This window comes from Carassius gibelio, chromosome A8 (genome assembly GCF_023724105.1).
Source record: "Carassius gibelio isolate Cgi1373 ecotype wild population from Czech Republic chromosome A8, carGib1.2-hapl.c, whole genome shotgun sequence".
Classification (NCBI taxonomy): domain Eukaryota; kingdom Metazoa; phylum Chordata; class Actinopteri; order Cypriniformes; family Cyprinidae; genus Carassius; species Carassius gibelio.
The window spans coordinates 12,648,870-12,672,226 of NC_068378.1; the positions used below are offsets into that span (position 1 = coordinate 12,648,870).

Sequence of the window (23,357 nt, forward strand, 5' to 3'; positions counted from 1 at the left end):
CGTGTTTTTACCTAGAAGAAAGATCACGGTGTAGTTTTGAAAATCAGTCTGATTAAAGACCATACTGTTCAGTAATATGCGGTTGAGTCAACAGCTCCAGTAGTGCATTTGGTCAAAAGGTACAATGTCTCAACTAGTCATCAGCTCCAGTGGTGCAAGCGGTGAGCGTGATGCTTATAAGACAGTAATCAATCAAACAATCAATCACCAGCTAAGGTCATGGCTTAATATTAAAGACTGGTTGAAGAGCAGATGTCTGTAATCAGTTAGTCTTTGGTAATATGTATTCGAGTCAACAGCTCCAGTAGCACAATCGGTCAAAAACTACAATGGCGTCAAAGATGTCAGCCCCAGTGGCGCAATCGGTCAGCGAGGGGTACTTATAAGACAGTATTCAGCAGAGCAATGCAGAGGTTGTGAGTTCGAGCCTCACCTGGAGCAAGGTTTTAGAAAGCAAGAGCTATTTCAGTAGCAATTGAGTTCATAGCCTAACATATACAATCAGTTGAAATTAAGATAATAAATATACGTTGAAAATCAGATATCTTTAATCAGTTAGAAGAAAGTTCACAGGGTGTTCTGAAAGATGAGTCTCATTGAAACCAGCTTAGTAAAGAATGCCCATCTTCAAGCAAGGTTCTGTCACCAGCTCCAGTGGCATCAGCGTGCGTTACTTATAAGACAGTAATCAGCTGGTCAATGTAGTCAGCTCAAGTAGTACAATCGGTAAAAAACTACAATGGCGAACTAAGATGTCAGCTCCAGTGGCGCAATCGGTCAGCGCGCGGTACTTATAAGACAGTATTCAGCAGAGCAATGCCGAGGTTGTGAATTTGAGCCTCACCTGGAGCAAGATTTTAGAAAGCGAGACATTTCAGTAGCAATGGAGGTCACAGCCTAACATATACAATCAGTTGAAATCAAGATTCGTGTTTTTACCTAGAAGAAAGATCACGGTGTAGTTTTGAAAATCAGTTTGATTAAATACCATACTGTTCAGTAATATGCGGTTGAGTCAACAGCTCCAGTAGTGCATTCGGTCAAAAGGTACAATGTCTCAACTAGTCATCAGCTCCAGTGGTGCAAGCGGTGAGCGAGATGCTTATAAGACAGTAATCAATCAAACAATCAATCACCATTTAAAGTCAAGGCTTAATATTAAAGACTGTTTGAAGAGCAGATGTCTGCAATCAGTTAGTCTTTGGTAATATGTATTCGAGTCAACAGCTCCAGTAGCGCAATCGGTCAAAAACTACAATGGCGTCGGACATGCCAGCCCCAGTGGCGCAATCGGTCAGCGCGCGGTACTTATAAGACAGTATTCAGCAGAGCAATGCCGAGGTTGTGAGTTCGAGCCTCACCTGGAGCAAGGTTTTAGAAAGCAAGAGCTATTTCAGTAGCAATTGAGTTCATAGCCGAACATATACAATCAGTTGAAATTAAGATAATAAATATACGTTGAAAATCAGATATCTTTAATCAGTTAGAAGAAAGTTCACAGGGTGTTCTGAAAGATGAGTCTCATTGAAACCAGCTTAGTAAAGAATGCCCATCTTCAAGCAAGGTTCTGTCACCAGCTCCAGTGGCATCAGCGTGCGTTACTTATAAGACAGTAATCAGCTGGTCAATGTAGTCAGCTCAAGTAGTGCAATCGGTAAAAAACTACAATGGCGAACTAAGAAGTCAGCTCCAGTGGCGCAATCGGTCAGCGCGCGGTACTTATAAGACAGTATTCAGCAGAGCAATGCCGAGGTTGTGAGTCCGAGCCTCACCTGGAACAAGGTTTTAGAAAGCGAGACATTTCAGTAGCAATGGAGGTCACAGCCTAACATATACAATCAGTTGAAATCAAGATTCGTGTTTTTACCTAGAAGAAAGATCACGGTGTAGTTTTGAAAATCAGTCTGATTAAAGACCATACTGTTCAGTAATATGCGGTTGAGTCAACAGCTCCAGTAGTGCATTTGGTCAAAAGGTACAATGTCTCAACTAGTCATCAGCTCCAGTGGTGCAAGCGGTGAGCGTGATGCTTATAAGACAGTAATCAATCAAACAATCAATCACCAGCTAAGGTCATGGCTTAATATTAAAGACTGGTTGAAGAGCAGATGTCTGTAATCAGTTAGTCTTTGGTAATATGTATTCGAGTCAACAGCTCCAGTAGCACAATCGGTCAAAAACTACAATGGCGTCAAAGATGTCAGCCCCAGTGGCGCAATCGGTCAGCGAGGGGTACTTATAAGACAGTATTCAGCAGAGCAATGCAGAGGTTGTGAGTTCGAGCCTCACCTGGAGCAAGGTTTTAGAAAGCAAGAGCTATTTCAGTAGCAATTGAGTTAATAGCCTAACATATACAATCAGTTGAAATTAAGATAATAAATATACGTTGAAAATCAGATATCTTTAATCAGTTAGAAGAAAGTTCACAGGGTGTTCTGAAAGATGAGTCTCATTGAAACCAGCTTAGTAAAGAATGCCCATCTTCAAGCAAGGTTCTGTCACCAGCTCCAGTGGCATCAGCGTGCGTTACTTATAAGACAGTAATCAGCTGGTCAATGTAGTCAGCTCAAGTAGTGCAATCGGTAAAAAACTACAATGGCGAACTAAGATGTCAGCTCCAGTGGCGCAATCGGTCAGCGCGCGGTACTTATAAGACAGTATTCAGCAGAGCAATGCCGAGGTTGTGAATTTGAGCCTCACCTGGAGCAAGATTTTAGAAAGCGAGACATTTCAGTAGCAATGGAGGTCACAGCCTAACATATACAATCAGTTGAAATCAAGATTCGTGTTTTTACCTAGAAGAAAGATCACGGTGTAGTTTTGAAAATCAGTTTGATTAAATACCATACTGTTCAGTAATATGCGGTTGAGTCAACAGCTCCAGTAGTGCATTCGGTCAAAAGGTACAATGTCTCAACTAGTCATCAGCTCCAGTGGTGCAAGCGGTGAGCGCGATGCTTATAAGACAGTAATCAATCAAACAATCAATCACCATTTAAAGTCAAGGCTTAATATTAAAGACTGTTTGAAGAGCAGATGTCTGCAATCAGTTAGTCTTTGGTAATATGTATTCGAGTCAACAGCTCCAGTAGCGCAATCGGTCAAAAACTACAATGGCGTCGATGATGCCAGCCCCAGTGGCGCAATCGGTCAGCGCGGTACTTATAAGACAGTATTCAGCAGAGCGATGCCGAGGTTGTGAGTTCGAGCCTCACCTGGAGCAAGGTTTTAGAAAGCGAGAGATATTTCAGTAGTAATTGAGTTAATAGCCTAACATATACAATCAGTTGAAATTAAGATAATAAATATACGTTGAAAATCAGATATCTTTAATCAGTTAGAAGAAAGTTCACAGGGTGTTCTGAAAGATGAGTCTCATTGAAACCAGCTTAGTAAAGAATGCCCATCTTCAAGCAAGGCTCTGTCACCAGCTCCAGTGGCATCAGCGTGCGTTACTTATAAGACAGTAATCACCTGGTCAATGTGGTCAGCTCAAGTAGTGCAATCGGTAAAAAACTACAATGGCGAACTAAGATGTCAGCTCCAGTGGCGCAATCGGTCAGCGCGCGGTACTTATAAGACAGTATTCAGCAGAGCAATGCCGAGGTTGTGAGTTCGAGCCTCACCTGGAGCAAGATTTTAGAAAGCGAGACATTTCAGTAGCAATGGAGGTCACAGCCTAACATATACAATCAGTTGAAATCAAGATTCGTGTTTTTACCTAGAAGAAAGATCACGGTGTAGTTTTGAAAATCAGTTTGATTAAATACCATACTGTTCAGTAATATGCGGTTGAGTCAACAGCTCCAGTAGTGCATTCGGTCAAAAGGTACAATGTCTCAACTAGTCATCAGCTCCAGTGGTGCAAGCGGTGAGCGCGATGCTTATAAGACAGTAATCAATCAAACAATCAATCACCAGCTAAGGTCATGGCTTAATATTAAAGACTGGTTGAAGAGCAGATGTCTGTAATCAGTTAGTCTTTGGTAATATGTATTCGAGTCAACAGCTCCAGTAGCGCAATCGGTCAAAAACTACAATGGCGTCGAAGATGCCAGCCCCAGTGGCGCAATCGGTCAGCGCGCGGTACTTATAAGACAGTATTCAGCAGAGCGATGCCGAGGTTGTGAGTTCGAGCCTCACCTGGAGCAAGGTTTTAGAAAGCGAGAGATATTTCGGTAGCAATTGAGTTCATAGCCTAACATATACAATCAGTTGAAATTAAGATAATAAATATACGTTGAAAATCAGATATCTTTAATCAGTTAGAAGAAAGATCACAGGGTGTTCTGAAAGATGAGTCTCATTGAAACCAGCTTAGTAAAGAATGCCCATCTTCAAGCAAGGTTCTGTCACCAGCTCCAGTGGCATCAGCGTGCGTTACTTATAAGACAGTAATCAGCTGGTCAATGTGGTCAGCTCAAGTAGTGCAATCGGTAAAAAACTACAATGGCAAACTAAGATGTCAGCTCCAGTGGCGCAATCGGTCAGCGCGCGGTACTTATAAGACAGTATTCAGCAGAGCAATGCCGAGGTTGTGAGTCCGAGCCTCACCTGGAACAAGGTTTTAGAAAGCGAGACATTTCAGTAGCAATGGAGGTCACAGCCTAACATATACAATCAGTTGAAATCAAGATTCGTGTTTTTACCTAGAAGAAAGATCACGGTGTAGTTTTGAAAATCAGTCTGATTAAAGACCATACTGTTCAGTAATATGCGGTTGAGTCAACAGCTCCAGTAGTGCATTTGGTCAAAAGGTACAATGTCTCAACTAGTCATCAGCTCCAGTGGTGCAAGCGGTGAGCGCGATGCTTATAAGACAGTAATCAATCAAACAATCAATCACCATCTAAGGTCATGGCTTAATATTAAAGATTGGTTGAAGATCAGATGTCTGTAATCAGTTAGAGTTTGGTAATATGTATTTGAGGCAACAGCTCCAGTAGTGTAATTGGTCAAAACCTCCAATGTCAAGCTTAGTCAATAGCTCCAGTAGTGCAAGCGGTGAGAACAGTGTGTTTATAAGACAGTATTCAGCAGAGCAATGCTGAGCTTGTTAGTTTGCGCCTCACCTGGATCAAGGTTTTTGAAAGTGAGAGACATTTCAGTAGCAATGGAGTTCGAAACCTAACATAAACGATTAGTTGAAAATAAGATTCCTGTCATCACTTAGTAGAATGGTCACGATGTAGTTTTTAAAATCAGTCTAACTAAAGGCCATAGTGTTTGGTAATATGTATTTGAGTCAATAGCTCCAGTAGTGCAATCGGTCAAAAGCTCCAATGGCACAAACAGTCAGTAGCTCTAGTGGCACAATCTGTCAGCGTGTGGTATTTATAAGGCAGTATTCAGCAGAGCAATGCCGAAGTCAATCCTCATCTGGAGCAATGTTTTAGAAAGACATTCAAAAGCAATGGAATTTGAATCCTTGCATAAATGGTCAGTTGAGTGTTACACCCCTTTTATCACTTAGAACAGTGATCCTCAAATCTGGCTCGCGAGATCCACTTTCCTGCGAAGTTTAGCTCTAACCCTAATCAAACACGCATGAGTTTGCTAATCAGTGTCTTCAGGATCATTAGAAAATCACAGGCAGGTGTGTTTAATTAGAGTCGGAGCTAAACTCTGCAGGAAAACTGGATCTCGCGAGCCAGATTTGAGGATCACTAACTTAGAAGAAAAGAATCAAAAGCTTCAGTTGTGCAATCAGTCAGCAGCTCAAATGGTGAAATTGGTCAGCATGCTACCTTTAAGTCAGTACGCAGCAGAGCAATGCCGTTGTGAGTTTGAGCCTCACCTGGAGCAATGTATAGAAATTAAGAGACATTTCAATAGCAAAGGAGGCCATAGCTTAATGATAGAGATTGATCATACTAAGTGAGATTCTATCAACTGCTCCAGTGGCACAATTGGTCAATGTGCGTTGCTTGTAAGACAGTGTAATGCCAAGGCTGTGAGTTTGTACCTCACATGAAGAAAGGTTTTAGGAAGTGAGAGACATTTCACTAACAATGGAGTTCAAAGCATAACATAAACAATCATTTGAAAATGATTCGGTTGCAATTCATTAAAAGAAAGTTAATGGATTAATTTAAAAAGATCACCGTAACTAAAGATCATAGTGTTTGGTATTATGCATTTGAGTCAATAACTCCAGTAATTCAATCTGTCACCATGATTCTTATGAGACAGTATGCAGCAGACCAATGCAGAGGTTGTGAGTTCAAGCCTTACCTGGAGAAAGGCTTTAGAAAGTGATAGACATTTCCAAAGCAATGGAGTTTGACGCCTAACATAAATGATAAGGTGAAAACTGGATTAATGTTATCACTATCAAAGAAAGGTCATTTTGTAGCTTTTAAAACAAGTCTGACTAAAGACCATAGCCTTTAGTAATACGCATTTGAGTCAACAGCTCCAGCTGTACAATCGGTCAGTGTGAGGTTTGTATTAGACAGTTTGCAGCAGAGCAATGTCCAGTTTGTGAGTTTGATATCTTTTATCTATTATTAAGGGGTCAGGCACTGTAGGTGCTTAACCACATATTCTATCCGTTAGCGTGATTTTTTCTTCCAGAGCAAGCTTATGGCAGCCCATAGAACCGCTTGCGGGAAAAGTTGTGAAATTGGGCACACTGATAGAGGACAGTGAGAAAATTTACCATAGCAAATTTGGAGTCTCTAGCTCAAACTCTCTAGCGCTACCACTCTTGTTCCAAAATTTTATGCTAATAAATTTTGAACCGTAAACCACAAATTAAAAATATTTTTTTCCTCTGATTGCTTGGCTCATGCCGAGTCGAAAGAACACCAAAATTCAAAAATCGTAAGGTAAATTTTTTCACTATTTTCAATTGTTTTAACAAGCATGACCTGAGACTACCTGCAGTGTTTCGGCACTGTGCCCCCTAGTAGTCAGGATATTTTTGCTCATAACTTCTGAATGCTTTGGCCAAATGTCACAAAACCGGTCTCGTTAAATTTGCAGATTCAACAGTTTTCCAATGTCAGCCATTTTGAATAATTTTGTTATAAATTCTGTATTTTATGAACGCTTTAGCGCATCTTAACAGAATGAATTACCAAAATCTTCGGCTCCATACCCTCATGGTACACAAAATGTTTTGGGGCAGTGCCACCTTGTGGTCAAAAGTTATGATGAAATTTAGAAAAATGCTTATAAATGCTTAACTTTCTTGTCCACTATTTTGATTCATGATGACAACCTATTTTTACAAACTCTTCCTTGATCGTTGGTCTGATTTTCAACCAAATTTCACTCAGATCACCTTTAGACCAAGCAGGCCCAAAGTTATTGACTTTGTGTTGATACACAATAAAGTTTTCGTTTAGCACATGAAAAAATTTGCTGGAAAGATGCCAAACTGAATCTGAGGGCTGTATCTCTGCAAAGGTTTGACATATTTACACCAAACTCTGTATGTGCCATTGTCACCTCACACTGACCACAGTGCATCAATTTGTCAATTTGCCACCTATTGGCCAAGAGTAAATAACCATTAATCAACCTTTAATTATGAAATTTCCAAAAATGCTTATAACTTTTGATTGCTTTATGCTATTGTAATGAAACTGATCTCAAAATATTCCTTGGGTCATGCCGACAACAGTCATACAGTACCAGTTTTTTAGTATCATCATTGAGTGAAAGACGCTTGTACATCTGACGCTTGAGACTACTGACACGCTTCAGCGGAGTCTCGGCGTGGCTTCAATACATTCAAAAAAACATTTCTGATCAGAGGCAAGAAACCAAGACAAAACCAAACCGTATAAGGCTCTCGGACCAAGACGACTGCGACAAACGCAGGATTACTGAGCTCTTTCGCTTACTTACTGATTTTGCCTGATTTTGCCTGAGTGGATCACCTGGCCAGGCTTTGGGCCTCTACTCCATCCACAGTTATCCAACAACAACAGGTAGACCTAATCATGTCACAAAGTAGTAGTAAGAAAGCACTTCACAAAGAAGAGGATTATATTACTATTATATTACTAGATTTAATACTGTCCATTTCGTGTCGATTGACAACCTTTGAACCGTTTTCGTACAGCACCATTACAAATTTAAGTCATGGTGCCAAAATGAGTCTGAGGCTTTACCTTTGACATAATGACAACAAACTTTGTGTCTGCCATTGTCACCTCACACAGAACACACTAAGATGATTTGATTACAATGCCACCTGTTGGTCAAAAATGATAAGCCATTAAATCATATTACTAGAGGTTGAATTTATGATTGTTCAGCCATTTCAATTACAATCATCCTGAAATTGCTTTTATTACTCATTGTTGCATTTGGTCTGATGCTCCATGCCATGCTTAAGTCCTACTTTTGCCGTTGGAGTGCTTGGCCCCGTAATTGCTGCTTGCAGCTATATTTAATATCTGTTGTTTGTATCTGTTACATTTATGTTAAAAAGTCAACATGCGGTGCAAGTAATTTATGAGAGTACTAGAAACTGAAGGGACAGCAGTGTGTAATTGTCTGAACATAAATGTTAGATGCTTTTACAGGATAAAGAAATGATAGTAAGTGGAGACTGACTGATCAAAGTGCTTGCATTCCTGCAGAACTTTACTGATTTTATTTGTCATAATTATCTTTATTATTTAAATTTGTAATCTAGAGATTTTAACTATTTTGCCTACAGTGATTAACAGATGTAATAAAACAAATTTATGTTTATAAGGTTTTTAACCAATTTTGTAAGGTTTGTGCCACTGCTGCTCTTAACTAACAGTATTGATAATTACCAAAATCATTTTTTAGCTTTCTGTATTGGTTAGTCCTTCAATATTCATAAGCTCTTTAGTTACAGTAGTAGGCAATTTTTAATGTTAAAATACATATATTTATGTTATCTATGAAAGAAAGGCAGCAAAAATAGTCAAGTGCTTTGTGTTTTATTCAGATACCCAAATTATTCAAAAAGTACATAAAAAGTACTTTTTGCAAGCGTGCAAGCTGTTATCAAAGGGAAAGGAGGCCTTTTTTTGTGTTATTATGTGATTAAATAGTTTTTAGTTGTTTTGGTTTGTTATTTGCCAATAAATGACAATAACATTTTTAAAAGTATTTTTTTTTTTTTTGACAGATTCCTAAAATATTTGTGTTTTCTCTTATGAAAGGTGGTCTAATAAATTATTAAGCACTGTATGTTTTCATGGCATTCAGGTAGCACATTTGTTTGATTGAAGGACATTGGGCAGAATCTGGAATAGTTTGTTTTTGTCAATACAATTTAAATAAAGAAATTTGTGTTTTATTGATCTGATTAAATCGATTAATAAAAAATAAAAAAATTGGCCAAGTAATCAATTATCAAAATAATTGTTAGTTGCAGCCCTAGAGAACATCATGTGCATTTCAAAGTGAGATCAATACGTTTTAGTTATTTTCGTGGATGAGCAGTTTTTCTCTTTCCTCCAAGTGTGGCCATAACTAAGTTTTATCTCTGCCTTTAAGCTTACATGCTATCAATATTAGGAATCTTTTAAATGCACAAAGTTCTTTATAGTGAAAAAAGATATTTAGATGATTTAAATGTTCATTACACTAAAAAAAAAAAAAAAAATAGTTCATTTAAGAACTGTTTACTGAAAGGTTTTTGAGAACCCAAAATGGTTCTTCAGTGGCATTGCTGCAAAAACACTCAATTGAGCCCTTCATTTGGAAGAGTGCAGATCTTCCAAATCTTTGCTGGCTCTTTAAAATGCTTTTCTACATCAAGGTCAGTTTCCTCGTTTCATGCTTTAAAACGTGTACAAAAACATGTACAAACTCTCATGTGTCATCCATAACTGTTTAGGATTCAATGCTCAAAGCTCTTTTCCTCACACTTGGGCTCAGAGGAGTATTCCACAGGGCACTTAAGGCTTAATCTGACCGTTGTGGGAAACCTCAAGTGGTTTTTAAGGCATTGATTCCCTTAAGCACCCTTTCAGCACTTACTCTCTATGAAACATTTAGCCTCTGCTCATCTTCTTGCACCCTTAAAAGCTGAAATTAATGAAAGGAGTTCAGCCGCTCATTTATAATTGCTTCATTATAAGGCTGTGTTCTCCTGACAATAATGCTGTTTGTGGTGTTTTTCTAATTATGTGGCATTTTTTGCGCTCATTATCAAGGACTTCAGGTTTCCTCTAATTGCACATAAAATAATGACTGCCTCTGCTTTAGTCTCATCTGCTCGCTCGCTAGACACGACTGTATTGGACTGCAATCTAAACAATCCCTCCGTGTTAACTATCACATTTCTTGAGAGGTGACATGGTGCACACGGAGCTTCAGTGCAAAACATCGCTCTGCTCAGCAGGGTAAGAAAAATTTTAACTAAATAAAAACAAACAAACACATAAGTCATAATTATATCCAATAAAGCCCCTGAGGAGAAAATCTCGCTTCCCGACATGTACGAGTGATGACATTTGCTGATGCATCCCGCTTAATAATTTGTTGCAGTGATGATGATAGCATCACCAATAAAGTCTACTTTAGATAAAAACTTATTTCAACTGCAGGGGATTAAAAACCTGCACTTAATGCCCACTGCGTTCAGCTTTTTCTTTCTTCCTTGTTACATTGAGGGATATGGATAATGCCATTATAATAATTAAAGAGTGACATGAGCTGAACAAGCCTCACTGTTTGAAGTGGTGTGTAATGGTGACCACCACTGCTACTTCCAAAAAAAATCAATTTATGTCTGAAACAAATAGTAAAACACCAGGAGCATTAGAGTCAGTTTTATTCATTGTTTTAAATAAAGACAAAGGCAAGTCTAACAATTTCTTTCTCTTTCTCTTTCTCTCTTCTCTTTATTTGGATTTTGCTGTTGGAACATCTACCTCCTCCACAGTAGGAGCCCTAAGAGGCGGACATAACTTTGCTAATTATCAGGTAGACTTCCCCCATTCCCATGTGGCCCCTAACAAAGAGCTGCTAAAATAGAGGGAGCAATTAGATGTAAATGTTGCTTAGATGTTGAGAGGGGGGTGAAAAGCAAATGGATATATTTCATATTCCACTCTGAATATGCTCAACTTCCTGGCGAGTGCTCCTTGTTTTAAAGTCATGAATGTGATCTGAAGGAGACATCATAACACACTGTATTTTCGACTTTGTTGTATCTAAAGGGGAGATGACTCGCTGTGCCAATGATGCAACTTTAGCATTTAGCATGTATTTAAAGATACAGGTGCATAAATAAATTAAAATAAATTAGAATGTCGTGGAAAAGTTTAGTTATTTCAGAAATTCAACTCAATTTGTAAAACTTGTGTATTAAATTCAGTGCACACAGACTGAAGTAGTTTAAGTCTTTGGTTCTTTTAATTGTCATGATTCACTATCTTAACAAATTAGACTACTTCATAAGACCAATAATAATAATAAATAAAAGCTGCAAGCAGCGATGAACGGGCCCTCGCACCCGGGCTCACCACCAGCGAGTGGCTTTAGTAAAAAGGTGAACAGGGAGAAATATGCATTTAACGTCATACATATAAGTGGAATATAACAAATTATATTCCATGTATGTGCCAAGCTTCCTGTTGCCAGTAGGTGACGCGATCATTATAATGGAATATTGGCCTTCAGATGTGTTCAGGCCAGGACTCTTATCAAACATGTGAAGTTTGGGGAAGATTGAACATTTTATGACTGAGTTACAACAACTTTTCTTGCTGTGGTGAGACTTCAAATTGTGTCATGGCGCCATGGACACGCCCTTTAACAAAACCTCAAGATCTCCACAATTTAACATTGCACAGGCCTTTAGATTAGACTGACCACAAAAAAATACATTAATGTCAAAAAAATTCTAGGAGTAGTTTGTCACAGCGTAAAACATGCCACTTCCTGTTTCCAACAGGTGGCACTATGACTATAACTGAATATGGGCATGTAGATCTGTTAAGGGCAGAAGTCTTCACATCTAACATGTGAAGTTTGGGGCAGATTGGACATTGTATGTCTGAGTTACAGCAACTTCCTTTTTCACAATGAAACATAAAATTTTTGTCAGGCCACCATGGACACGCCCTTTAACAAAACCTCAAGATCTTCACAATTTAACATCGCAAAGGGCTTTAGATTACACTGACCAAGTTTGGTGTTGATCTGAATAAATCTCTAGGAGGAGTTTGTTAAAGTACAACCCCTGAAAATGGCAAAAACAACAACAATTTTGCAGAGAAAATTCTAAATAACTGACTTCCTGTTGGGATTCGGATTTCGTACCAAGAGACTTTTTTGTAGGTATTGGTGTGTTACATGTGTGTACACATTTTTGTAGATGTAGGTGAAACATAGCTCGAGGCGCACTCCGTTGAACATGTATAGGTGACGTTATTGAGCCATTTTGCCACACCCGATGGAATATTGGCCTTCAGATGTGTTCAGGCCAGGACTCTTATCACACATGTGAATTTTGGGGAAGATCATACATTTTATGCCTGAGTTATAACATCTTTTAGTCCCAGGACATCGAACTTCGCCACGGTGCCATGGACACGCCTTTTAAAGAAAACTCAAGATCTTCACATCGCACAGGCCTTTAGATTAGACTGACCACAAAAAAGTCATTGATGTCATAACATTTCTAGGAGTAGTTAATCGCAGTGTAAAATATGCCACTTCCTGTTGCCAATAGGTGGCACTATGACTGTAACTAAGTATGGACATGTCAATCTGTTCAGGTTCGGAGTCTTATCAAACATGTGAAGTTGATCTTCGGGCAGATTGGACATTGTATGTCTGAGTTGTAGCAACTTCATTTTTCATGGAAAATCATCGAAATTCACCAGGCCGCCACGGACACGCCCTTCAACGAAAACTCAAGATCTTCTCAATTTAACATCGCAAAGGCCTTTAGATTTGGCAGACCAAATTTGGTTTTGATCTGAATAAATCTCTAGGAGGAGTTCGTTAAAATGCAGTGCATGGAAATTAATGGAAAAATTACACAAAATTTGCTCATAATATTGAAAATAACCGACTTCCTTTTGGGATTAGAATTTTGCTCCAAGAGTCTTTTTTGTAGGTATTGGTGTGTTTCATGTGTGTGGCAATTTTCGTTCATATACGTGAAACATAGCTTAGATGATGTTATTTTTTTTTTAAATATAGGTGGCGCTGACGAGCCATTTTGCCACACCCTCTTCTGAATCCTATATTAGATGAAAATTTCACCAGGTTTGACGCGTGTGCAAAGTTTCATGACTTTTTGAGTATGTTTAAGCCCTCAAAAATGTAATTCATTCGGGAGAAGAAGAAGAAGAAGCGGAATAATAATAATAGACAAAGCAGATACAAGAGGGTCCTCGCACTTCGTTGCTCGTGCAAAAAAAGTATGGAAAATTCTGGAAAGTATGGTCATTTACTGTACATGTACTTAATACTTGGTAGGGGATCCTTTTGCTTTAATTACTGCCTCAATTTGGCGTGGCATGGAGGTGATCAGTTTGTGGCACTGCTTATGGGGTATGGAGGCCCAAATTTATTTGAAAGTGGTCTTCAGCTCATCTCCATTTTTTGGTCTCTTGTTTATTATTTTCCTCTTGACAATACCCCATAGATTGCTTATTGGGTTCAGGTCTGGTGAGTTTGCTGGCCAGTCAAGCACACCAACACCATGGTAATTTAAACAACTTTTGGTGCTTTTGGCAGTGTGTGCAGGTGCCAAATCCTGCTGGAAAATTAAATCAGCATCTTCAAAAAGCTGGTGAGCAGAAGGGAGCATGAAGTGCTCCAAAATTTCTTGGTAAACGGGTGAAGTGACTTTGGTTTTCAAAAAAAGCAATGGATCAACACCAGCAGATGAAAATGCACCCCAGATCATCACAGACACTTAACACTGGACTTCAAGCAACTTGGGCTATGAGCTTCTCCACCCTTCCTCCGGAATCTAGGACCTTGGTTTACAAATGAAATACAAAACTTGCTCTCATCTGAAAAGAGGACTTTGGACCACTGGGCAACAGTCCAGTTCTTCATCTCCTTAGCCCAGGTAAGATGCCTCTGATGTTGTCTGTGGCTCAGGAGTGGCTTAACAAAAATAATACAACTGTAGCCAAATTCCCTGACACATCTGTATGCCTTGACCCCAGCCTCAGTCCATTCCTTGTGAAGTTCACTCAAATTCTTGAATCGACTTTGCTCTCGGTTGGTTGTACATCTTTTTCTTCCACACTTTTTCCTTCCACTCAACTTTCTGTTAACATGCTTGGATACAGCACTCTGTGAACAGCCAGCTTCTTTGGCAATGAATGTTTGTGGCTTACCCTTCTTGTGAAGGGTGTAAATGATTGTCTTCTGGAAAACTGTCAGATCAGCAGTCTTCCCCATGATTTTGTAGCCTAGTAAACCAAACTGAGAGACCATTTTGAAGGCTCATGAAACATTTGCAGGTGTTTTGAATTGATTAGCTGATTGGCATGTCACCATATTCTAATTTGTTGAGATGGGTGGGATAATACAACTGTAGCCAAATTCCCTGACACGTCTGTATGCCTTGACCCCAGCCTCAGTCCATTCCTTGTGAAGTTCACTCAAATTCTTGAATCGATTTTGCTCTCGGTTGGTTGTACATCTTTTTCTTCCACACTTTTTCCTTCCACTCAACTTTCTGTTAACATGCTTGGATACAGCACTCTGTGAACAGCCAGCTTCTTTGGCAATGAATGTTTGTGGTTTACCCTCCTCGTGAAGGGTGTCAATGATTGTCTTCTGGAAAACTGTCAGATCAGCAGTCTTCTTCATGACTGTGTAGCCTAGTGAACCTTCTTGTGAAGGATGTAAATGATTGTCTTCTGGAAAACTGTCAGATCAGCAGTCTTCCCCATGATTTTGTAGCCTAGTTAACCAAACTGAGAGACCATTTTGAAGGCTCATGAAACCTTTGAAGGTGTTTAGAATTGATTAGCTGATTGGCATGTCACCATATTCTAATTTGTTGAGATCGGTGGGTTTTTGTTAAATGTGAGCCAAAATCATCACAATTAAAAGAAGCAGAGACTTAATCTACTTCAGTCTGTGTGCATTTAATTTATTTAATACACAAGTTTCACAATTTGAGTTGAACTACTGAAATAATTTAACTTTTCCACAACATTCTAATTTATTGAGATGCATCTGTAAGTCCATAGCAGATTATGTAATACACTTTTTCCTTCCACTCAACTTTCTGTTAACATGCTAAGATACAGCACTCTGTGAACAGCCAGCTTCTTTGGCAATGAATGTTTGTGGCTTACCCTTCTTGTGAAGGGTGTAAATGATTGTCTTCTGGAAAACTGTCGGATCAGCAGTCTTCCCCATGATTTTGTAGCCTAGTAACCCATCTCAACCAAGGTCCAATTTGTTGAGATGGGTGGGTTTTTGTTAAATGTGAGCCAAAATCATCACAATTAAAAGAAGCAGAGACTTAATCTACTTCAGTCTGTGTGCATTTAATTTATTTAATACACAAGTTTCACAATTTGAGTTGAATTACTGAAATAATGTAACTTTTCCACAACATTCTAATTCATTGAGATGCACCTGTAAGTCCATAGCAGATTATGTGATATATTATTTTTCCCACTCATATGTTCCACTCATAGTTAAATAAGGACACTTTAGCATACTTAAAAAAGTAGTTATTATGGAAATATTTTACTTTAAAATAATAATATACATTAGGTTAACTTTTTGAACAGTTAATTACATGATATTACAATTAAATAAAAATATATGTATTACTTTATATTAGAAGCCATTAGTTGATCTTAAGAGTGCTTTCTGATGCAATTAAGTAAGATTTTAAGTAGGTCGTTTGACCGAAACTTTGTTGATTAAATTTGCTTTAAGGATTCAAGTGTGCGGACAGTTTATCTTTTGAGATTTTCAGTCTTGTTTGTCTGGCAAAAAGCATACTTACTTCAAAGATCATTAAGACAATTATTAATTTAAATTAAAACTTTTGACATTATTACAGTGTGTCATAAATGTGCACTCAAAAGTACACGCAAGTTGCCTTCCATTTCAATAATATTATATTATTTGAAAGTACAAAAATTATATATATACTTTCAAAAAATGTATGCTTTCATGAATATATTCGATACATTTAAGCACACTTCAAGAGTGCATGTTAACTCATCCCTTAGCACATGCTAGCAATGTAACTTCAATGTTAGCCACTTTTGATGGAAAAGTGTCTGAGAAATGTGAAAGAAGAAGTGTGTGCACTAGCAAATGGCTTTGAATGGCTTTGTGCATGTTAATTTTTGTGATCTATTATGGAGGAGGTGTGACGTGATAAGATCAAGATTCAGGAATTTGCCAGGACGTTTATGAGGACATTGCCATCTGCATTAACCCATTAATACATTCAAATGCCAAGATTGCTAGGATAAAAAATATGCTCTGTCTTTTAAATGGACACCCAGTGTCACTTAATGCCAGTTTGGTCTTTGCTTCTTGAGTGGCCTTTAAAGTTCAGTGTGTCAACATTACAGGACATTACAGGACATTTCTTTAGCTATTATGGAAAAATTATGTGATTGTTAAACACCTCCTCATAATAGCAGGACACCCTATCAGATAGAGGAAGCATAAGAGAGAGAAGACAAACTCAAATAATTATTTAATTATAATTATACAACGGTTAGTTTGGGTCTTCAAATGGGATTGGCCGAGTTTTGTTCCAACTTTTCAAATACAGTCACTGGTACTTTTCACTGGTTGTATTGTTGTGGAGTAATTCTTTATCAAAATAATTGTTCTGAAGAGGTTTTGAAGACAGAAAGACTTTTATTAACAAAAGTTGAGTGATTTCTTGCAAGCAACAATCCAAAATATCTGTTTTGCACTCTCCTATATACACCTGAAACTGTTTAAAGAATTCCATATATGCACTTTATTTTTGGACAAGGCATTTTCTTTTTTACCATATATGAGTTCCTAAAAGATGATCAATAGCTTGTCATACATGCATTTCTAGCTCCTGAGCATGGGTACAGTCTCTTTCCATATATGAGTGTTTTTCAAACTTTAAATAATTAAATATTTTCTACAGTGTGTACAGTTACACTGTGAATGTGATTTCACCAAGTACAACATGTCCCTGGGAACAACATCTTTGTTGATCCTGGAACAACATTCCTATCAACCAATCATAATTGAGGGATAACTTTTCATGAAATATCTGGTTAAGGTGTTCATTGCTTTTACACCCTTGTTAACCAGCTATCATTTCGGTTTAGGGGTAGTGATTGGGTTAAGTCTATATTTTTGGACAGTTCTGTTGATCCCAGATCAACAAAAGATGGAACATGTCTTGACAAAATCACGGTGACCACAGTTACTCACAGTCAAATAATATATATTAATACAGTTGTTTTCTCTTATGAATAGACATAATCTTATGTATTTTATTGAATTAAGATTAATGAATACATCCTTCAGTACCACTCCACTGTGCTGAGAAGAAGCAAAAATGGAAAAGCTTTCTGAGATTCGGTTCGATCAGAATGTAATTTTCAGTTGTTTCTTTTCATTATAATGAATCGGTTCATCCAAAATGATTCTTCCTCTTATCCACCTTTTTCCTGAGTGCAGAAGTCTTGCCTGACTCAGACCATAATGATGCTTTACATTTACAGTCTATGGTATTTCTAGTAACATATTTTCTGAGCTGATAATGAATTGTTAAACCAATGAAAATTAAAGATTTTAAAAGGATGTTGCTCCATAGTTCCATCACTTTACAATGTAGCAATGACTGTCTTTTTGCAGTGATTCAACTGTCAAAGTTTAAAGTGAGTAGATGACATGAAACGGCCTGAGGTTAGCGCCACTGAAAACAGATATTGCTCATATCTTCCATTACAGCAGTACCGCATCCTACCGGAACAGGACAGCAAACAGAAGTTAGAATCCATCAATGCGACACTCAGTGGTTACTTAGTAAACAGGTGGATGTGTAGTAATGGTAAGTCCAATTCATCTGTGATGTCACCTATGTTTACACGGATGTCACACTATGGCCTGTGCGTTCGCTTCGTCTCCTCTCATTCACTGTCAGAGTCAACTGTTCGCACTTGGTAATAATGCGGCTGCAGTAAACAAAATGTTCGCGGTCACTGTTCAAAGTCATACGGGTTCGGGCACCATAATACATCTAAAAAAATCATGAAAACAGCTCTACACCGCTTTAACTTGGCAAGAAGTTCTGGAAAAACTGTGCCCAGATCTTTTCCCATCCCTTGGTGATTTTAAGTACCTTCACTCGACACGCATTCAGGTTTGTTTTTTTTTTACACGCGTCACACAGCAACTGCAGCTTGGGACACACACGCATAACAGCAAATAATACTTCTGCACAACATTTCTCTTTTTACAACAGAAATATGAATTCTGCCAGTAGTCAGACAGTCACATACAGATTTGGGCTATAATCTCCTAGGGCTGTCGAAATAGCTGAAAAACTAAATTAGATTTTTTTTACTTAAATATGATCAAAATTTGAATTGTATTGGAATTTAAAATGCATAATTTCAGTAAGGGTGAATAAAAGCGTTTTGCTTCTCTTTTGAGGCCTCAAGATGGATGGAGCAAAATATTACTGCACGTATATTCAAAGCAGTAGAATACATGACTGTGAAAAAACAACATAATATTTAAAATAATGTTTATGAACCAATTATTATTAAGTTGCTTAAAGAACTATAAACAAAACAGCATCATGTATGCATGCATTGTTAAATAAATAAAAAGGGTGGAAAACCAGTCTCACAGAATACATTTTTTCATTTAAAAACAGGAGATGCAATGGGATGGGGAACAAAAACCCAACATAAAGTCTCAAGATATTTTTAGAAAATTAAATTAAATACATTAATTTTACATGTCTTTCTAAACATGCGGCTGTCTTGTTCGAGACGCGAGTCCAACGTTGTCCCTCTAGAAAATGTGGGAAATATGCATTATGTGTGAACGGCTTGGTTTCAGTTTTGAAGTAAACAAGATCTTCTCCACATTGATGTTCTCTTTTTTTTGTAGTGGCTTCAACTGGATAGGCTAACATAACCTTATAATGCAATGTTGAAGCCTGCAGTAAATGTTTTGCATTGTTATGGCAGTCCACTCTGCTTATTGTTTTTCGAAAATGTTGCACTCCTGTCTGTCATTGTGCACGTAACTTCACGCCAATAAATAATCAGAAATATTGGTCTTTACCAATATATTGAATCTTTACATTCCTCCTGCCTGTTGTCCGTGGATTTACCTATACTTGGTGTTATTTGCCTTTTAAAACTTATTTAGACATACAAAATCGATTTTACAATCGATTCAATGAACACTTAATCAAATCAAACAGGATTTTTTTCACGAAAATGACAACCCAAGAAAGCAAAGTAAACGGTCTCTCATTTGTAGGTTGCATTGACACCTAGCGGTGGATGCAAGTAAAACAGTATAACAGTACCTCATTTTTTTTTCTTCTCACCTGAAATTCATGCAATAAACATGTTTTTGACAAATATTTACATTTGTTTGTGGTCTATATAGCCTGCATCAAAATGAGGTTTGCAATTATGCGCCCGAAGGCACAGGTTGAAGACCCAGTTTATGACATCACTATATGCTAATTTGTTTAAATTAAAATGTACTTTTTTTTTTTACATTGAAACTTGAAAAAAAAAAAAAAAATAGACCGATCTACCGACCCTTTTTTTTTAAAATGACTGTTACAGCAAACCAAAATATTTTTAAGGATGGTCTTAAAAGTTTTGAAAAGACAATAAAAGATTATCTTCCTCATTCCATTCCCTTGCATCAGCAGCTATCATCAAGGATGGAAAATAATAGTCATGTCCAGCCATCCACTCTTTAATATAAAAAGTATCTGATCATAGTTCAGTTCTCCAAGCACTTCGTCAGTAACTGATTTCAAAGCCTGAATATAATTTATTCCAGTTCTCTCACTCAGGGTCTCCAAACTGATGCTTAAAATGTGTTTTACACATCCAACAGCTATCAGCTGTGATGACAAATGAACAGAGCACAGGTGTCTAGAAGGTAAAAAGGGGTTCTGGAACAATGGCTCTTCCATCAGCCAAAAACCTGCATGTATTCCAGCAGGTCTTGAGACAAAGAAAACTTTCCAGGCTTCCATCACAGATCTGTAGAAGGGAGTCAATTCTGTAAGAGTTGATTCGTTCAGATTCAATAAAAAGAGATGTTTGTCAAGTCCCACGTTGCTTGCTTTCCTCAAGAGTGCAACTGCAGTATTGGACCAACCCATATCACCATAATACAGCAGTCTCTAAACAGCGTGCAGACAAAAGGCCATGAGTCTCGACCTGATGTCCACAAGACCTTGCCCCCCTTCTTGCACTGGCAAAAACAGGACATCTGATCAGAACCAATGCTGTCCTGACCAAAAAAATTCACCAGCATCCTTTGAATGCTCTGGACAAAGCTTTTATATCATTGTTATCATCATTAGCATAAGCAGTAATTGTAGTTCTTAAATTTTGAGGCATTGTGGGTATTGATAAACCATTTAGAGTTTTTTTTATATTAGAAAGTAAGGGTTAAATGGCAATATTATACAATTGTCCTGATAGAAGGCAACCATATCTGATGCCCCTTGAAACCACATTAGGCCAACTTAGGCCACCCCCCACCTTAACCATACAAGAAGCTGCAGTGTACAATAAACGTATCCATTTGATAAAACCCGAATGCAGCAAGTAGATTAAAAGGATAGTTATGACGCGATTAAACGCGATTAAACGCCTTTTCTTGGTCTAAAGCAATCAATCCAACCTCTGCATTAACCATTTTGCAGATATCCAAAGTATCTCTCAATAAAAAAAAGATAATCCATTATAGATCTTTTTTTGAATGCAGTGGGTTTGGTCTTGATGAATTTTCAAATGTAAAAACTTTTTAAGCCTATTAGACAAACATTTAGACTGAGATTTTATACTCTGTTGTTAATAAAGCAATAGGTCTCCAGTTCTTTAACAGAGTCAAGTCTCTCTTTTTAGATAACAGGGGCAAAACAGCACGTTGACATGTAGCAGGTTAAGTGCCACATATAACTCTCACAGAAAACTTCATAAAGATCCATTCCAACATATTCCAATTTTTTTTTTTTAATAAAATTCAGAAGTCAACCCATCAATTCCAGGAGAACGACCGGAATTCAACTGTCCAACAGCAATAGTGAGTTTTTGAAAAGTAATTTGAGTGTCCAAAGCAGTCTTAGTAATAAAGTCTATTTGAGGAAGTTAATGCAAAATTTGCTCTGCACAACTAGAGTTGCAATAATCAGCTTGGTATAAAGAAGAATAAAACCCAACAGCATGATGATGCATTTCTATAATGTCATTTGTAATCTTCCCATCTGGAAAGCATAAACATGTCATCTGCTTGGACTGTGCCCCTAAACATTCTAAATTAAAAAAAAAAAAAATGCACTTGGGGCATCCACCTCATTAACTGATGTAAACCATGCTCTCACCAAAGCTGCTTTCGCCCTCTCATTCAAATGAAAAGTTAGCTTTTTCTTTTTCTGTTGCAAGTTTTAATAAAACCTGGGTCATTCCTTTTAATCACTTCTGTCTCCATGGACTCTATATCTCTTTCCAGAGCTTGAATTGTTTCTCTTTGAGTAGTCCTACAAAATGCAGTATACTGTTGACAGAATAGTTTTATTTGAGTTTTTCCAACCTCCCACCATTGCTTTAAATTTTCAGAATAATTTTTCTTCTCCTTCCAATGATTCCAAAAAAAAAAAAAAAAAAAAAAAACACAAAATGTTCGGAGAATAAAACATCCTGTAACAGTTTAGCATTAAAATGCCAATAAGAAGATTTTCTAGGAAATTGTGCCATATTTACTGAAATATCAGATGGTGATCAGAAAAACCTACAGGAGAGATGAGACAATCAATAATCCTCTTATTAAAGTTTTTTGAAACATAAATTTTGTCTAAGCGAGCAGAACCTACTTTATTGTCAAACATTTTAACCCATGTATATTGTTTATCTACCGGATGCTTGATTCTCCACTTGAGGCTCTTCATTATTACGGTCAACATTGAAACATTCTGTACAATTCCAATCTCCACCAATGATGATGTCTCCGTCACTGAAATCCTGTTTTAAAACATTAGATAGCATTCTTACCAACTGTAATCACTCATTTCCCACATTTGGTGCATAAACATTTATAAAATAAATTGTCATCCCCTCAATAATAGTTTTGACAAGAACCGGATGACCTTTTACAACTTCTTCAGTTTTTTAATGCTAACTTTTATATGTGGAGAAAAAAGGAGAGCAATTCCAGCACTCAGATTTGTACCATGGCTACATGTTGGCCTTTCCACCACATTGACCACTCTCCCAATCCCCATTCTCCAATCTTGTTATCCATATCACTATGTGTTTCTTGCAATAGAATGACATGTAACTTTTTATTTTTCATGATTTCAGAGAACAAACCTTGTTTATAACTATCCCTCCCTCCATTCATATTTAATGAACCCACCCTCAAAAGATCCATGTATAAGTTTAGGGAGTAGAGAGAAAGGGCAACGGCAGAGGAAACCAGAAGAAAAAGAGAGAAGAACACATATCCTTTTGAGTTTAAAAAGACTCCATACTTTAAAAAGAATAAAAAATGGAAATTTCTCCACATTTAAAGTTTTTGTATCCAATAAAAATAAGGATTTGTCCAGATTTAGACCACTGCACCGTTTTTTTTTTTTTTAAATAGAACTTGCCATATTTTCTCAATCATCTCTTCCCAATTTTTTTATAGAAAAGACCCATCCCCCAAATAAACTCCCAAATATTTTAACCCATCTTTTTTCCATGTCAGACCACCAGGGAGTTTGGGGGGGGGGGGGTGGTCTTGTTATCCACTCTCCCACCAAAACAGCTTGGCTTTTTGACCATTTCACTTTTGCAGCTGATACCATTTCAAAATCATCCAAAGTTTTCATTAAAAGGTTCACATCATTTTGCTCTTTTACAATTACAACAACATCATCAGCATAAGCTGATAAATCAAAATTCGGTAGCACTTTATTTTACAGTCCTGTTCCCCATATACACACTATGTACTTATTATAGTAATTACAATAACTACTATATGTAATAACTAGGTACTAACCCTGAACCTACCCCTAAACCTAACCCTACCCCATGTAGTTGCCTTGTATTACCAGAACATTCTTAGATAAATACACTGTAAGTACACTATAAGTACATGTTAGTACACATACTATAAAATAAAGTGTAACCCAAAATTCTAAATTAATTCTAATG

The 23,357-nt window shown here is 37.6% G+C and overlaps 7 non-coding genes across 7 annotated transcripts; all 7 read left to right on the forward strand.

The window, feature by feature from the left end:
• Nucleotides 1–758: 758 nt before the first annotated feature.
• Nucleotides 759–852, forward strand: trnai-uau (transfer RNA isoleucine (anticodon UAU)). Its single transcript has 2 exons — nucleotides 759–796; nucleotides 817–852. It is a non-coding gene; the product is annotated as a tRNA-Ile (tRNA).
• A 423-nt stretch (nucleotides 853–1,275) lies between these two features.
• trnai-uau (transfer RNA isoleucine (anticodon UAU)) lies at nucleotides 1,276–1,369 on the forward strand. Its single transcript has 2 exons — nucleotides 1,276–1,313; nucleotides 1,334–1,369. It is a non-coding gene; the product is annotated as a tRNA-Ile (tRNA).
• Nucleotides 1,370–1,686: 317 nt separating this feature from the next.
• On the forward strand, nucleotides 1,687–1,780 carry trnai-uau (transfer RNA isoleucine (anticodon UAU)). Its single transcript has 2 exons — nucleotides 1,687–1,724; nucleotides 1,745–1,780. It is a non-coding gene; the product is annotated as a tRNA-Ile (tRNA).
• Nucleotides 1,781–2,614: 834 nt separating this feature from the next.
• trnai-uau (transfer RNA isoleucine (anticodon UAU)) lies at nucleotides 2,615–2,708 on the forward strand. Its single transcript has 2 exons — nucleotides 2,615–2,652; nucleotides 2,673–2,708. It is a non-coding gene; the product is annotated as a tRNA-Ile (tRNA).
• Nucleotides 2,709–3,540: 832 nt separating this feature from the next.
• trnai-uau (transfer RNA isoleucine (anticodon UAU)) lies at nucleotides 3,541–3,634 on the forward strand. The gene is made up of 2 exons: nucleotides 3,541–3,578; nucleotides 3,599–3,634. It is a non-coding gene; the product is annotated as a tRNA-Ile (tRNA).
• A 423-nt stretch (nucleotides 3,635–4,057) lies between these two features.
• Nucleotides 4,058–4,151, forward strand: trnai-uau (transfer RNA isoleucine (anticodon UAU)). The gene is made up of 2 exons: nucleotides 4,058–4,095; nucleotides 4,116–4,151. It is a non-coding gene; the product is annotated as a tRNA-Ile (tRNA).
• A 317-nt stretch (nucleotides 4,152–4,468) lies between these two features.
• On the forward strand, nucleotides 4,469–4,562 carry trnai-uau (transfer RNA isoleucine (anticodon UAU)). Its single transcript has 2 exons — nucleotides 4,469–4,506; nucleotides 4,527–4,562. It is a non-coding gene; the product is annotated as a tRNA-Ile (tRNA).
• Nucleotides 4,563–23,357: the final 18,795 nt, after the last annotated feature.